The following is a 15,363-nucleotide window of genomic DNA, read 5'->3' as shown; positions in this document are numbered from 1 at the left end:
CCCAGAATTTTTTTATCTGTGGAAAAATTTCTATACACAGGTAACACTTTAATATGTACTCTTACGTATCTGGCTTTAACTTTGAATAATTATCTTGTGATCCATCAGTGTTAGGACCAATTCATTCCTTTGCATTTATGCTTTTTCTCTGATTTTAGAGAAGTTCCAAATCAGGTGATCCAGTAGAGGGCTCACACAAAAACAGTTACAGTATCTGTTCAACCTTTTCCTGGACGTGATGTGTTAACTTTCCTGACTTACTCTGTGGGTGACACAGACTCATCCTGGTGTAAAGTGGAAGGGGATTCCAGAACAGGGATAATACAAGAAGGTAGGGGTTTCTAAGAGAATGTCTTGGATAGTGGCTACCACAATCATAAGCTTTTTTTTTCTTTTGCATTTTTAATCTTTCAATGATGAATTACATGGACTAATTTTAAAGACTTAAACCAGTCTTACGGGCTCTCTGCTCAGCAGGGAGCCTGCTTCCCTCTCTCTCTCTCTATGCCTGCCTCTCTGACTACTTGTGATTTCTCTCTGTCAAATAAATTAAACCAGTCTTACATTTCTAAGATGAGCCCCGCTTGGTCATGATGTATTCTTTTTATGTATTTTATTTATTTGCCTTTTTTAAAAAATATTTTTGCATCTGTGTGGATGAGAGATGTTAGTTTCTAATTTTTCTTTTTTTTTTTTTTAAAGATTTTATTTATTTATTTGACAGAGAGAGATCACAAGTAGGCAGAGAGGCAGGTATAGAGAGAGAGAGGAGGAAGCAGGCTCCCTGCTGAGCAGAGAGCCCGATGCGGGACTCGATCCCAGGACCCTGAGATCATGACCTGAGCCGAAGGCAGTGGCTTAACCCACTGAGCCACCCAGGCGCCCCAGTTTCTAATTTTTCTTAATGCCTGAGTTTAATTGGTATCACCATAATGCTGGCTTTATACATCATGTTGGTTAAGTATCTCCTGATTTTTAATTTTTTAATTTCAGTTTCTGAAGAGTTGGTGTTGTTTCTTCCTTGTTTTGTAGAATTCACCAATTCACCACGTCCAAGTGAAATAATTGGACATGGAGTTTATCTTATGGGAAGATTCATAATTACAAATTTAATTTTCATAGTGGATCTAGATCTATAGAAGTTATCTTTTTTCCCGTGGAGTGAGCATTGGTGGTTTGTGTCATTCAAGGAGTTCATTTTATTTAAGTAATCAAACTTTTCAAACCATTATTATTTTAGTGTCTACAGTCTTTACTGATGCCACCTGTAATTCCTGTGTTAACCTTAAAAATAAAACTGCCAGTTATTTTACCAGCCAAAAAATGGCTTTCTTCAGGAATAGCTGAGATTACAATATAGGACAAGTGAATTTTAGCAAAACCATAGGCAAGTCCAGAGAACGGAGGTGAAGAACGCTTTTTTATAGAGGAAAGGAGGAAGTTGGGAAGGGCTGTGATAAACTAAAAGTCCACTGACCTAAACTGGGGCTTGTAACTACAGTTTGTTATTACTGAGCTGTCACTGTCTCTAATTCGTTGGATGTTGCCAGGAGAGGAAGAAATCTCTCCTCCTGCTAGGATAATAAAGTAGTACTGGCTTGCAAGGTCCACCTCTTCCTGTCGAGTCTGCAGTAGGCAGCTAGTGCCACGCATGAGAGCATCCCCTGCTGGCTGCCTGACCTCATTCTAAATGAGGTTTCCTTTTATTAATGTGCCCATTTCCCCGTTTTGATTAAGATCTTTCTTTGAAAGCATTGCCAATCAGTAGTCAGAAACTTTATGCTTACTGGTTTTGTCCCTCAGTACCAGGAAGGTTGTCATGTCCTACGTAGGAAGGAAAGTGTTGCAAGTAGAAACCAGTTAAGGCCACATTTGAGGAATAAGGAAGGTTGGGAGGGAGAAATTCAGAGTCTTGAAGCATCAGCCAGCATCACCTTATTGGGTGATCATTTAAAAAGATTAAAAAATAAAAAAAGAAACCTCAACGGCTACAGTCAAAAGTAACAAGTCAAAAGTAACAATTTCAAATTGTATGATGGTTCTTTTTATTTTATTTATTCATTTATTTGTCAGAGAGAGAGCTCACGCACAAGCAGAGGGAGCAGAGGGAGAAGCAGGCTCCCCGCTGAGCAAGGAACCTGATGCAGGACTAGATCCCAGGTCCCTGGGGTCATGACTTGAGCCCAAAGCAGATGCTTAACCGACTAAGCCACCCAGGCATCCCTGTATGATGGTTCTAAACAAGGACCCTAGGTCTTAAAGTGAAATGAAATGTTTATTGGCACTTATTCCAACTTAGGGGAGAAAAGTTCTCCCTATGAAGTCAAACTTGGAGTGATGTATTCCTCTTGAAAATGTTTGCTTAAAGTGAGCATGAAAACAGACTACCGAATACCACTAGAGCACAGGGGAAGAGTGAACCATGTGTGCTTGGGAAGATAGAGTGTGGGTATGAACATGGAGCAACAGCCGATGAACTGTTTGCAAAACAACAGAACTTCAAAGATATCTTAAAACCATACCGTTACCAAAACAAAACGAAATACCATACCATTACCTCAAAAAACTTAGAGGGCGCCTGGTGGCTCAGTTGGTTGAGCAACTGCCTTCAGTTCAGGTCATGATCCTGGAGTCCCAGGATCAAGCCCTGCATCGGCCTCCCTGCTTGGCAGAGAGTCTGCTTCTCCCTCTAACACTCCTCTCTCTCATGCTCTCTTTCTCTTATCCTCTCTCTCTCAAATAAACAAAATCTTTAAAAATATATTTAAAAATTTAGAAACAAATGTGTTCTTGCTAATATGGCCTGTGAGGTTGAAAATTCAGAGACCATGAATTTGGAGATGAATCTGAAGTCAGTCGATAGTTCAGATGAAGGAGACTTCCGAACTTTGAACCTTCCAACCTGTAAGGAAAAGCAGGTGAAAACTAACTTGTCCCAGGGTCATGAGGCTGTTTCTGAAAGGCTGCGATCAAAAGATGCTCTCCTGCTTGCCAGGGCTTGGAAAATGCAGACAGTGGGACCGTCTTCCCATTCAAGAAGTTGCAGTGAAAAAGGTATGGATGCTTGTTTTGCACATCTTGGGAAAGCTGTTGTCAGACGTCTGCCTCTATTCCAAGAAATCTTTACTTTCAAGTCACCAGATGGGTGTGCAGATCCAGTAAAGGTTTGGTGCTTTCTGTAGAGGTGTTACAGATACCCAAGTCTTTTCCCTGGAGTTTGGTGGCACAAGGGTTGGTTAGCAGTTCCTGACAACGGTCTTTCCAGTGAGGCTGAAGAGTCTGGAGGTGTCTTTTCCAACAGCCCAAATCTCCAGGTTGCAAAGTGTGATGCTTAAGGTCACGGGGGACTACTCTGAGAAGATCACTCTACCAAAACATGGTTATCTTTAATAGAAGTAATTATGCCTCTACACGGTTTTATCAACTGTGGGTCAAAGAAGGCAAGGACCAAGTCCTGTGACTACATCAAAGGGTAGAAGTCCATGAGTCCCCACAGGGGTGGATGTGAGGTATAGAAGAATTAACAGCCAGAGCCAAGGTATTGGAGAGTCTAAAGTCTTGCCAATTGAATCTTAATAAGTGCCGCTAGTGCATTCAGCGAACTGAGGGTTTAAGATAATATGCACAACGAAAGTGTAAAACTGGCCAAGCTACACAGAAATGTCAAAGTATATGACGAGTAAAATGGGTTCCCTGATCGCTGGGAAGTCTGAGAGAGGTTTCCCATAAGGTACAGAGATCTCAGGTCCTGGGATTGAGTCCCCGAATTGGGCTCTTTGCTCAGCAGGGAGCCTGCTTCCCTTCCTCTCTCTCTACCTGCCTCCCTGCCTACTTGTGATCTCTGTCAAATAAATAAAATCTTAAGATCAGGCCCCCTGAGTATCTAACCTGAGACTAAGAAAATTGCAATTTTTCATTGGCAATTTTATGTCCCTTTAAGGCCAAAAATTTTAACAAGTGGATGTGGCCTTCCCACGAAGAGATTTGAGAAGGGGACAGAGAAGCAAATCATCTTGCAGCCAAGTAGAGAGTGCACAGAACTTTCTGTCATCCAAATCAAGTTCTACAGTTTGTGAAAAGTAAGAGGGACTCTGTGAGACCTTGAGTTATGACTGTCCAGGTGTTATTTCTGTTCTTTCCTGGCAAAAACAAAATGATATTGGCTGTCCTTATCAACTGGAATACCAGAAGTGCACTGGGTAGTCACAGTGAAGCGGTTTGCTTCCTGCGGGAAGGGGCACTAGCAGCAGGGTGTCAGGAACAGCAGGGTGCCAAGCAGGGACAGCATTTACTTGGTTTTCATTGCTCAGAGGTCCTGGGCTAACCCCCAACCTTGGCCTTTGGGTTCTCTCCCAGTTAAACCAGGAGTGTTATGGAAAATAAGGCAGGGGATAATGAGACCTTATAATCTGTAATGGGCTTGATACCCTGGAGGGCTTCTTTAGTCATAGGGCATTGATTATGGGAGGGGGTTTTGAATCTTGAAGGGAAGTTCCCTGGACTTTGCCAGTATCTGCTGTTTCCCCATGGAGAGGATGGTAGCTCGTTCAAGAACAAGAAATGATCAGTATCTCAAGTCAGCTACAGTGCTGTCAGAGACGGAATAAAAGATACCAAATGGTCCTCTAGTTCTCTTGATGGGCTATTTTGATTACTACTATAAAATTCCAGAGTTATTCCCCCTTTTGGAGAGGAAGTGTGGCATGATACTTTTCTAGGAAACTGTGGTCCAATAAATGAATGGGGTGGACTAACTACAGAGGAAATGAGTGAGTGGCTCTCAGAAGGCCTAGACAGAAGGGAATAGGTACAGACACAGGAACCTCCGAAGTCTGCTAGAGACCCCCACTATCTGAACTGCTCTAGTTTTCCGAGGCAGGGGCAGCTTTACAGTGGTGGGTTAAACCCGAGACTGTAGCTCTGGCGTCAATGACAGAGATTCACTCTCAAACCGGAATATAGTTTCTCCAAGCTGATTAAGAGGGAGGATTGAGAAGAGCCCCTATAGTTTCTCAGACCCCATCACTGGGAATTAGGAAAACATTCATAAGGTGGCTAAGGGCCGAAGGCACCTGGAGGACTCAGATTTGTTAAGTCTTCCCCACCCCCCAAAATACCCTGGGTTTTTGCAAAAAGAGCAACTAGAGGGGCTTTTGTTTTGTTCAGGGAATGTCATTTGCCAGGATCAAAAATTGAGAATTTTGGTGGTCTTTCTTTAGGTGACTCATCTGAGATGTGAATGAGCTGGTTTGCCATATTAACTCCATAGAGGGGATGGCTTTCTGTTCCATCCTAGTCTCCTAGGCCTTCCAACCAAAAGAGAAAGATCCTGGGTCAATACATTAGTACACATAGAGTCAAATGCTACCCAGGTGGATTCAACACCTAAAGGTAGACCAGAATATTCTCAAAAGACAATTTTGTGTTGATTGTAATAGTCATGAGCAGGTTCAGCAGGTTTCTGTGTGCAAGCCTGAATTTTGTTGCCACATGTCTGCAGACAAAGAAGATGAGACAGAAGAGAAAAAGAGGCCTCAGGCCATTTTGACTTCTTTTAATTGTTTGCTTCAGTTAATTGAGAAATAGTATTTTACAAAGAGCAAACTTAGAACCCTGAAAACATCTAGAAGACTTGAGATACCATTTCAAACAGCCATCCCATTCAGGGTTTTTCTGTTTGTTTGTTTTAGGAACTTCAGATTTCTAATTGAATTTTGAGTAAAATAAGTAAGTTTGGGGAGATCAAAAGTTCCCCATAATGGCCACTGAAGCTCTAAATTGCTTTTGGTTAAGTCAGTCTACTGACTCATAAATGTGCATACGCGTGATCATAGTTTTTAAATATAAAATGAGAGTCCCAGTAGGGAGGAGTGCCCTCAAAAGCATTTTGATGACTGGGATCTCATTTCTTAGAGGTTTTTCAGAAACAGTGGTTTAGAGGCTGGTGCATTTCCAGCCAGAATAATCCGACCCACAAAAAAGGCTCGGACTGAAGGCCTATGCACTTCAAACTGGCACAGTTACCGCAGGAACAGTCAGAGTTGTTGGGGTCTTCTCTGGATCCCTATTTGGTCCAACAACTCACCTTAACTTTAAAAATAAAATTGCCACTTATTTTACCAGCCAAAAACGGGGTGGTTATTTGGGAATAGCTGATAATTGCAATCCAGGACAAGCAAGCTTCAGCAAAACCACAGCAAGTCGAGAGAACAAAGGTGAAGAATGCTCTTTAAAGGGGCGCCTGGGTGGCTCAGTGGGTTAAGCCGCTGCCTTCGGCTCAGGTCATGATCTCAGGGTCCTGGGATCAAGTCCCGCATCGGGCTCTCTGCTCAGCAGGGAGCCTGCTTCCCTCTCTCTCTGCCTGCCTCTCCATCTACTTGTGATTTCTCTCTGTCAAATAAATACATAAAATCTTTTAAAAATATATATATATAAAAATATAAATAAATATATATATATATATATATAAATAAATATATATATATATATACTTGACAGAGATCACGAGCAGCAGGCAGAGAGAAAGGCAGGCTCCTTGCCGAGCAGAGAGCCTGATGTGGGGCTCGATCCCAGGACCCTGAGATCATGACCTGAGCCAAAGGAAGATGCTTAATGACTGAGCCACCCAGGTGCCCCCGATGCTTTTTTTTTTTAAAACTAAAGGTCACACTGATTATTTCATGCGGCTTTAAAATTAGCCACAAAGGTGATCCAGAGGACGAGCTTGTTAGAGCGTCTTGAGAATAAGTCTATGATGGTAACTGTGAAACCCGCACAGTGGTTTGCCTGTGAAAGTTCCAGGCACTTTACAACACGCCGCCAAAACTTGCGTAAGCTTAAGTAATGAGAGTTCTTCATGTGTGTTTTCCTGGGTTCATTGGGTACTTTACTCAACTTTGTGTTTTATTGTGTTTGTGGTAGCTGTAATTAATAGCTGTAACCTATAAACTTGGGATGTATACCTAGAAACACCTGACCACTCAGGAGTAAACGACTTAAGAAACCCCAGAAGAGGAGAGAAGTAGGGCTCGCCTGGGGTGGCCTCGTGCTAGTGATTATCCCCACACCTTGAGGGAAATGCAAATCACCTGAACAATGGCGAATACTCCACCCTTGGTCCACCATCCCTGAAGCTGACTCAGTGCCTGCTGAACCCTCCAGTAGAGCCCATAACTGCCCCCTACTCCACCCCTGCTCTCTCTGCCCTGGTTCCTTAGCAGGCATTTCCAAGTTTAAGTTTTCTGCCACTGCAGCTTGGGCTGATTTGCTCCCATCATGTGTCCTTGAGTGTTTACATTCAGTATTCAAACCTGTTTGAGTCTCCACACTGACCGAAGAAGGTGTGCACCCAGCTCCCGGTTCCGACCACCATCACTGCATCATCAAACCCGCAGGGACGGGGCTGGGAGCGGGGGGCAGGGGTGGTGGTTCTCTCCCAGCCAGGTTGAAATCACTTGGTCACGCTCAGTTCATAGAGCTTGTTGAATTGCGTGTTTCCACACATCAGGATTTTGGGTGTCCCTATGCCGTGCCTGTCTCACAAGTCTCCCTGCAGTATTTCCGTCTCTGTGTCCTCATACCTGCTAGGGCCTCTCCCTCTGTCCTCACAAGCCCCTGGCGCAAGCTGGATGTGTCGTTGTGCGTGCCACGTCTATTGTGCATCTTTTCTGGCAGTGGACATGGTGTAACGCACTACGTGCGTAGTCTTGTTGTGGGGCGTCCGCATGCCTCAGTTGTCATAAAGTGTCCCCAGGATGTGTGGTGTGTCATCATCTCCATGATCTCCATTGCACAGCTGTCCGCCTGGAGTAAACCTGAATCACCCATCCCCCTGGTGTGAAGAAATATGGGGGAAGGTGCATAGGTGTAAAAGCAAACTAAGAAGGAAAACGGAGTTCTCTGTGGTACAACAAAGGAGACTTTTTCTGCGATCTTTTTTTAGTCTTTCCTTGACAAGCACAAAGAGGAACGGGAACTGTGCCTCTAAGACTAGAGTGGTGGGAAGCAGCTAGGTGGTAATGTCCCGTATTCGGCAGGAAAGACAACCGCACTCCGCAGTTTGTGGTTGGGAGGTGTGCGATAAGACTTTCTCGCTGCGGAGAGACTCGGTCCGCGGTGGAGCGGGAGGAGCTCGGACGTCCCGGCCCACCGCGGGCGGTGCACCCTCCCGGGCCGGCGGTTCAGAGCCTTCCCGCTGACCTTCGCGCCGGTTGTCGGGCGCCACCCAGTGGCCGCTCTTGTACGTTCTCCCCCCGGAGCGCCGGCGAAACCGACGAGGGAGGGGATTTGGCCCCGGTCCCCGGCGCCGAGTTCCAGGAGGCTGTCGGCGCCGGCGGGATTGTCCCGCTCTCGCCCGCACGTCGCGGCCCATCCATTCGCGGGAGATTGGATGCGCAGGTCTGCCGGGGGGTGGGGGTAGGCGCCGTGCGGGGCTAGCTCTGGAGGCTGCCCGGGAGCGCTGCCAGCCCCCGCCGGGCGTTTCTGCGCCTACGGGAGCGGACTGTGACGTTGCGGGGTCGCGGGAGAGGGTACCCCGCGCCCAGATGCCGTTGGCTCCGGAAGTAGAGACTGGCCCGGAATGTGCTGGAGGCGGGCTACAGCGTCGAAGTCCGGGGTGCGACTTCGCGAGCGCCTCGGTGGCCCGAGGCTCTCCCCACGGGAAGTTCTTCCAGGTCCTGACGGGTAGGTGGGGTGGACCAGTCAGGGCCCGCGCCCGTGCGCGTTCCCACATGGGTCTTTGTCATTATCGCTCAGTTTTCCGAATTGTTGGCTTGGAAAAAATATTGGCGTGGAACGCATGGCTGGGACGTGCCTGGCCGGGACGTGGCTGGCCGATTCCTCGCGGGGCTGGTGGTCCATCCATGGGCTTTTCAAGCCCTTGCTCCGGAGCTGAGAACGAGCAGGAGCCCTCCTGCGAGAGAAAGGGGCGTGGGACGTTGGCCTTTCCTGGTGGGGAGGGGCTCCGTGGAACCGACACTCCAGTCCAGAGACACGTGTGGAGAGACCACTCCCTGCATGCGCACGTGAAAATGTCCAGCCTCCGCAACAATTGGCCTCTATTGGTGGTGCGTTTCCGCGTCTTCACAGCGTTTGGTCTCTACGGAGGAGTGTGTTTTCACATCTTTCCACCTGGCGTCCACCGAGGGTTGCGTCTTCGGTGCTGCTGGAGTCCACAGGGTGGCCGCAGAAGCTCCAGTCCTGAAAAGGGAGTCGCGCTGGGACTGGGAGCCGAGCCCCACTTCAAAAAGGCCCCGCACCGTCTGCTGCAGCGCCGTCCCCGAGCACAGCGGGGTTTCTCACGCGGCGCAGACCCTTGTAGCCATGGAAACGCGTCAGGAACTTTGGCAACCCATGGAAACCGCTACGTCTTGGAGCGCGCATGGGAGCGCTGAGCTGGAAACCGGGCACTCCTGTTGCAGCTGTTCATGCGGGTTTTCCGTGGGCTTGGATGCCAGGGACGCATCCTGGGGCGTGTGACATCCTTGTGGTGCACGGAGCGGCGGTCACAAAACCTGCTCGGCTCCCCAGCGTTGTTGGTGTAAGGGTCTGCCCCTCCCAGAGGAACTTGCTTCTGGACCCTGGATATAAGAGTGGGGCCGACTGAGTGGAGACATCCAATCAGTGAGGCGTATGTCTATCTACTGGGGAAATTGGAATTCAATTGGCCGCCTATGTAGGGGCGGGGCTCAACCACCCCCCATAAAGGTTACTCCGCCAGGCGGTCAGGAGGGCTGCTGCTGAAAGAGGGCGGGGGGAGAGCGGGAGAGCCGGGGAGATCGGGAGAGCCGGGGAGAGCGGGAGAGCCGGGGAGAGCGGGAGAGTCGGCGGAGAGCAGGGGAATCAGCGGTGAATAGTAGAGCTGTAACAGCTCTTGTAAGAGCTATAACCGCCTGCAGCCTCCAGCCTCTGGCGGCCCCGAGCCGAGGCCTGCAGCCTCCAGCCTCTGGCGGCCCAGAGCCGACGCCTGCAGCCTCCAGCCACCGGGGGTCCTGCCTCTGGCAGCCCCGCCTCTGGTGGTCCCTCGACGCCTGCGGTCCTGAGACCCCAGCGGTCCGCTGTCAGCGGTCCCTCGACGCCTGCGGCCCTGCTCCACACACCAAAACCCTCAGCACCGTCTCAGTGGGAAACGGCTGTGTTACTCCAGGGAGCGGCTTCATCAGGGAAGAGGCCTTCCCAGTGAGCGGCCCTGCGAGAGCCTCTTCATCACTTCATCAGGGAAAGAAGCCTCCTCCAGAACAGCCACGTTGGGAGTGGGCTCGCCGGGGTCAACATTGTCTCCTTTTTATAAAGAAAACCCTGACCGGTCAGTGTGATTCTTGATGCTTGGCGCGAAATAAAGCTTTGCTTGACCTTCGCTTTGTATCAGTCTCGTTCCTTTGATCACGGACCCTAACAGTTGGGTGCTAGAGCGAATGGGGAGCAGCGTCTACACGAGCGGCAGTTTCCGGCGGGGGGCCATGGGGGGCCCGCAGTGGTCGCCCTCCCGGTGGGTTCCCGTTAGGGCCGTTGAGCTGGTCGCTGTGCTGAGTGCGCTCTTTGCCCCAGGCCCAGCTCGAGGCTAACGGGAGGCGAGTGTTCGCGGCGCGGGGCACTGCTCTCCCCGCTTCTCCTGGCCGGGCGGGTACGCGGGCAGGGGTGCGGAGCCAGGCAGCCTGGCTCTTCCGCGCAGACGCGCTTGGGCCGGGGTTTCCGGCTTGGCGGGTGTTGTCTTGCCCGCAGTGATTTTTGTGCTCCATGGTCCGCCCCGGGGTGCCTGTTCGCAGTGGCCTCGGAGCCCCCTCCCGGTTCCGTAAAGCAGGAGCCTGTGCCCGCGTGGGGAGAGCGCTGCGCCCAGCCGCACGCGGAGGCTTGCGCAGGTGCAGCGGGTTAACGGTGGCGGCAGTGTGAGAGAGGCGTGTTGGGCGGTTTTCACAGTTGTGGGATTGCGGGGTCCGTCTGGGCTTGCAAGGAGCACGGATGAGCACTGAAGTGGCGCGGTTTCCCAGTCGGGCCCTGAGCCCGGAAGGGCCGTGTGCTGAACGGCATCTTGGGGTGCGCAGCCCGCGTGGCTGGGTCTCCCGGACCATGATTTGTAGTCGGAAAGCAAGCCAGTCGCCCCTGGGCATTGTTGTCGCCCCCACTGCTGCTCCCCTTTCGTGCTGCATAGGCGCTTGGCCCACGCCGTGGGGAGAAGGCCGCTTTTTGGCGTGGAGTTCTCCGTGAGTGGAGCAGCACCTTCCCCGTAGGGAACCCGTGTCGTTGCCTCCGAGGCAGGGCAGAGTTTTTCGTGACCGCCCGGCGAGGGGCGCATGTACGGGTCTCGTTTTTGGTGTCCTGAGGTCTGTCTCCAGCACCCCTGTGCTGCGGTGGGGTCTCTTGGCCGCTCCTGGCTCCCGATCCGCTGGGTGGCTGGCGACCACCGGGACCTGCCTCGTTGGAGCGCTTCCCGGACGCGGTCCCACGGAAGCGAGGACTTTGAGCATGCCGGGGTTGGCGCACGTCCCAAGCCTCCAAGCCCGCTCCTGTGTCTGTTGAGGAGGCCTGAGCGTACGGTTTCCTGAAACTGGGCCCACATTGCGCGTTTCTCCCTATCACCACCGACTCTCCGCCGTGCAGCGCGCCGGGACCACAGCGGCTGCCAGCATGCGTGTCGGGGTGTGCGCGCGGCTGCGGGGCAGCGCCCGGAGCTTGGTCGCTTATGTCTGGAGTCGGTGCAGAGTCTCTGAAAGCCAACTGGTTGTTGTGGGTATACCCGAAGTGCCCCCCACTTCCTGTGGGGCCTTCAGGACCGGAGACTCCGGGAGGGCCCCGGGGGCTGAGTTACTGGGAGACGCTGGCCAGAGGCCCCGTGTCCGCCCCATGGTTTCGTGCCCTCGCCTTGCTGCGATGTGGGGCCACGCTCCAGGACCTCGCTTCTGGGCCGCGCTGTAGCTCCGTCGCCGGCCGTGTGTGCAGGCAGGGACGTGTGGCCCGCCGCACCCTACGAAGAGACATGCCGGCACGTGGGTCGGGTCGTGTCTACCCGTTTCTGAGCCAGGGGCATGCCACTCCCGTGGGGCAGGGCCTGGGCCTGATCTTTGTCCGTGCGAGGCGTTGGCTTGGAAGGGGATGGTCTGGCGTCCGCGCCGCCCCCGGGGAAGCCGCGGGGGAGGAGGCTCCCCTTCTCCCCACACCGGGTCAGGAGATGGGGGAGCGCCCTCGGGGGGCTTCCTCGGCTGGCTTCTCCTTGGGAACGCGCCCCGCAGACCAGCGCCTGTCGGCTCAGCCCCTCGCGGCCCTGGCGTGATCTCCTTTGGCTGTAGTGACGGGACCTCAGGGTGGTCGCACGCTGCCAGATTGCCAGCCCTAAGTGGATGCTTACTGTTGTGCATCGCGACGGTAGTTCTTGATTCTGGGAGAGATGGTACCGAGGGATGGGGAATCCGGATCCCATTCCAGTGGTGGGAGCCTCAGAACCGAGCGCTGCATCAAGGGGTGCAGCAGGAGCCCTGATTACTCGTTCTTGGCTCCGGACTGGGGGAAACGGAGGTTCCCTGTCCCCGAAGGGGAGTGCCTCAGATCCTTTGGTCGCAGGCTCTCTGCGGGGTCGAGTCTGAGCCCTATGCTGGGGGTGGGGGTGTGGACAAGAGCCTGTTCGAGGTTGGCTGTGGCCCATCCCCTCGTGCTTTGCTGTCATAGCTGGGTGGGGGGTCCTTGCTGGCCCTGAAGGGCAGGGTGGTAGGACCTTGTCCCTGGCTGGCCCTGGATCCCACAGCCGGGTCCCCATGGACGGGTGTGTCCTGGGAAGGAGGAGAGTCTGCCGAGTGTAGCTTCCAGAAAATGAACGCTGGGGCTGAGAAAACAGGGTTACGTCACAGCTGTGACCCGGTGTCTTGCGATAAGGTGGCGGCTGGGAGAACAGAGTCTGTGTTCTGGGGCATGTGTGAGTGTGAAGCTGTCACTGAGGCAGGGTCCCCAGTGGGAGGGGAACTGCTGGCTCCTTGAATGTGAAGCACTGAAGCTTGGGGTCATTAGTCCCATGGGGATGGTGCCCCACAACTGCGCTGCGCTGGGGTGTGGGCACGGTAAGAGGGGCTCTGTGCCCTTAGAACACACACCGTCCCCTGCCACCTCTGGAGTGTGTGCTCCATGAGGCATTAAGGGCCCCCCACACTTTTGTCTTCTGTGTCCCTGTGACAAGGCTGTCCCCACCCTAGGTGTGTGGTTGTTGCCTCTGGAGATGCGGGGTTTCCTTGCCCCCCACAGGGGTTGGTTCTCAGCTACCTGGCCCTCGCTGGTTCTCATACTACCCTGGCCTTGACCTCCTCACCTCTGCACCCCCAGTCCCACCGCTGTCTAGGGCTCTCTGTATGGACCTCCAGCCTTGGCCCCAGATGTTCTTGGGGGAGGACACTGGTGCCAAGATCTCATTTGCTGTTTTTCTGGAGACTAGAAGTGTTCCTAGAAAACAAACCAAGCAACACCCCCACCCCCACCCCCATCACACAGAGAAGATGACAATGAGTTGCTTTAGGGGTGTTGGGGTGGGGTGGCGCAGTTGGCTTTATCATCCCGTCTAGGTTTTTGCATGGGGGGGGGGGTTAGGCCTCAGAACATTTTCAAGAGTTGGAAAGTGCATGTTGCCCTATTGTAGGGGGTACCGTTTTCCATTTTATTAGTGGGGTATTTTTTTTTTTAAGGCACATTGTTTTGGGAATCCTGGTGGACCACTTTGCTGCCAAGAGGGTTCTTCTGAAATGGATCCAAAGAGTTTTAAGTCAAACCTTCCATTCCACAGCTGGAAATCGGGGAATACTAGAAAACCTTAAAAGGAAGGGTAGCCACATTGTGAAGACAAATGAAAACAGCCAGTGGTTTTGGTTTATTTTTATTGCACAAGCTGAGTTCCAACACTCCCCCCTTCATTAGCACTCGGAGAGCTTATAGGTAGCAAAGTGAGCGACTGGATAGGGGAAATGCGTAATTCAAGCACAGTGTTACACGACACTTTAGACTTAAATAAATGTGACCATTTCAACTTCATGAGCATAGACCTGGTGTGACCAATGCATTTAGAGTGCCAGCTTCTGTGCTGCGAAGCCTAACAAGACACATTCTATAAAAGGTTTGTGTGTTCGCAGTAAGCTTATCTGTGACAGCCCCCATTCTGCAAACCAGACAACCACTTGTTGAGGGGAAAGGATGAACATTGTGTCATTTCAGCAGGTTTTTAAAAAGTCCCTTATTCAATGCAGACTGTCCTACCTACCCTTTAAGAAGCCAACTTAAGAGCAGGAAACAATAATAGTACTTTCCACCGACATTACAAGATGAAAATACTGGGACACATGGGTAGCTCTGTCGGGGACCACCTCCGGCCGGGAAAGTCCCCACCATTACAGATGGCGCTTGGCTCACTGCCAGCAAAATACGCTGCAAGTAAACAACAAACGTTCTGGTGAAGCCCACCTAAAGGAGGACACAGTCATTGGCTGTTTCAAATTTAATCAGCATAGTAACAGGACTCTCATTGGCTCTCCCCATTGCTTGGCCCCTTATTGGTCACCCTGCCGCATATAAGCTAAGGAAGTTGACGAAATAAACAGATGAAGCATTAACACCATACCAGGCTGATTGTCGTTCTTGAGGGCCGAGGGCGACAAATGGTGCCGAAACCCGGGAATCATTAACTAGTAGTAAACCTTGCAAGGAGAAAAACGGCAGGTAAACGGGGAAGGAACCACGATCAAAGTGGTGGGAATCTTGTAGAAGACCGCAACAAGAAACGGGGCGGCCATAGAGCCAGGATTTTCTTATCCATTGTGAAATTAACCTAAGTGGCCAGATGGGTTCTGAATTATCAAAATCTAGATTGGAGGGTTCTTTAAAGGACCTTCTCAAAGCCAATGGTGCCCCTCTGAAATCAAAAACCACCAGAGCATTTCTAACTACACTGGAAACTGTTGCACCTTAGTTTTTGGACAAGGGTTTGTTAAATATTCCACAATGGGACCATTGAGGAGAGGATCGGCCCCGGAACATTAGCTATATGGACTCTGGTCAGAGGATGCCTTGGGGGACATAAGCCGAGATGTCAGTCAGCTATTCAAGAGGGAGCTGAGGCCCTTGAGGAAGTTAAAGAGGAACGGTCATCTCGTGCTTCAGAAAGAAACAGTTCTAGCGAAGAGGAAGAGGAAATGTCAGGGGAGGAGTTAGAGCGAAAGGTGGGGCAGAAACCTGAGCCCTTACAGTCTTTGCCCACAGCAACCCCTAGTGCCCCACCACCGTATAACACTTGTATGAATATATGTGGTTGTCATGCACCTACTACTGAGAGTTGGACAACTAAATGGAAAGAAGCTGGTCTCACCTCAGCTTTCAAATCACCGATACCACCAGCCCCTT

Source organism: Mustela erminea, chromosome 19 (genome assembly GCF_009829155.1).
Source record: "Mustela erminea isolate mMusErm1 chromosome 19, mMusErm1.Pri, whole genome shotgun sequence".
Taxonomy (NCBI): domain Eukaryota; kingdom Metazoa; phylum Chordata; class Mammalia; order Carnivora; family Mustelidae; genus Mustela; species Mustela erminea.
This window is presented reverse-complemented; position numbering follows the sequence as displayed.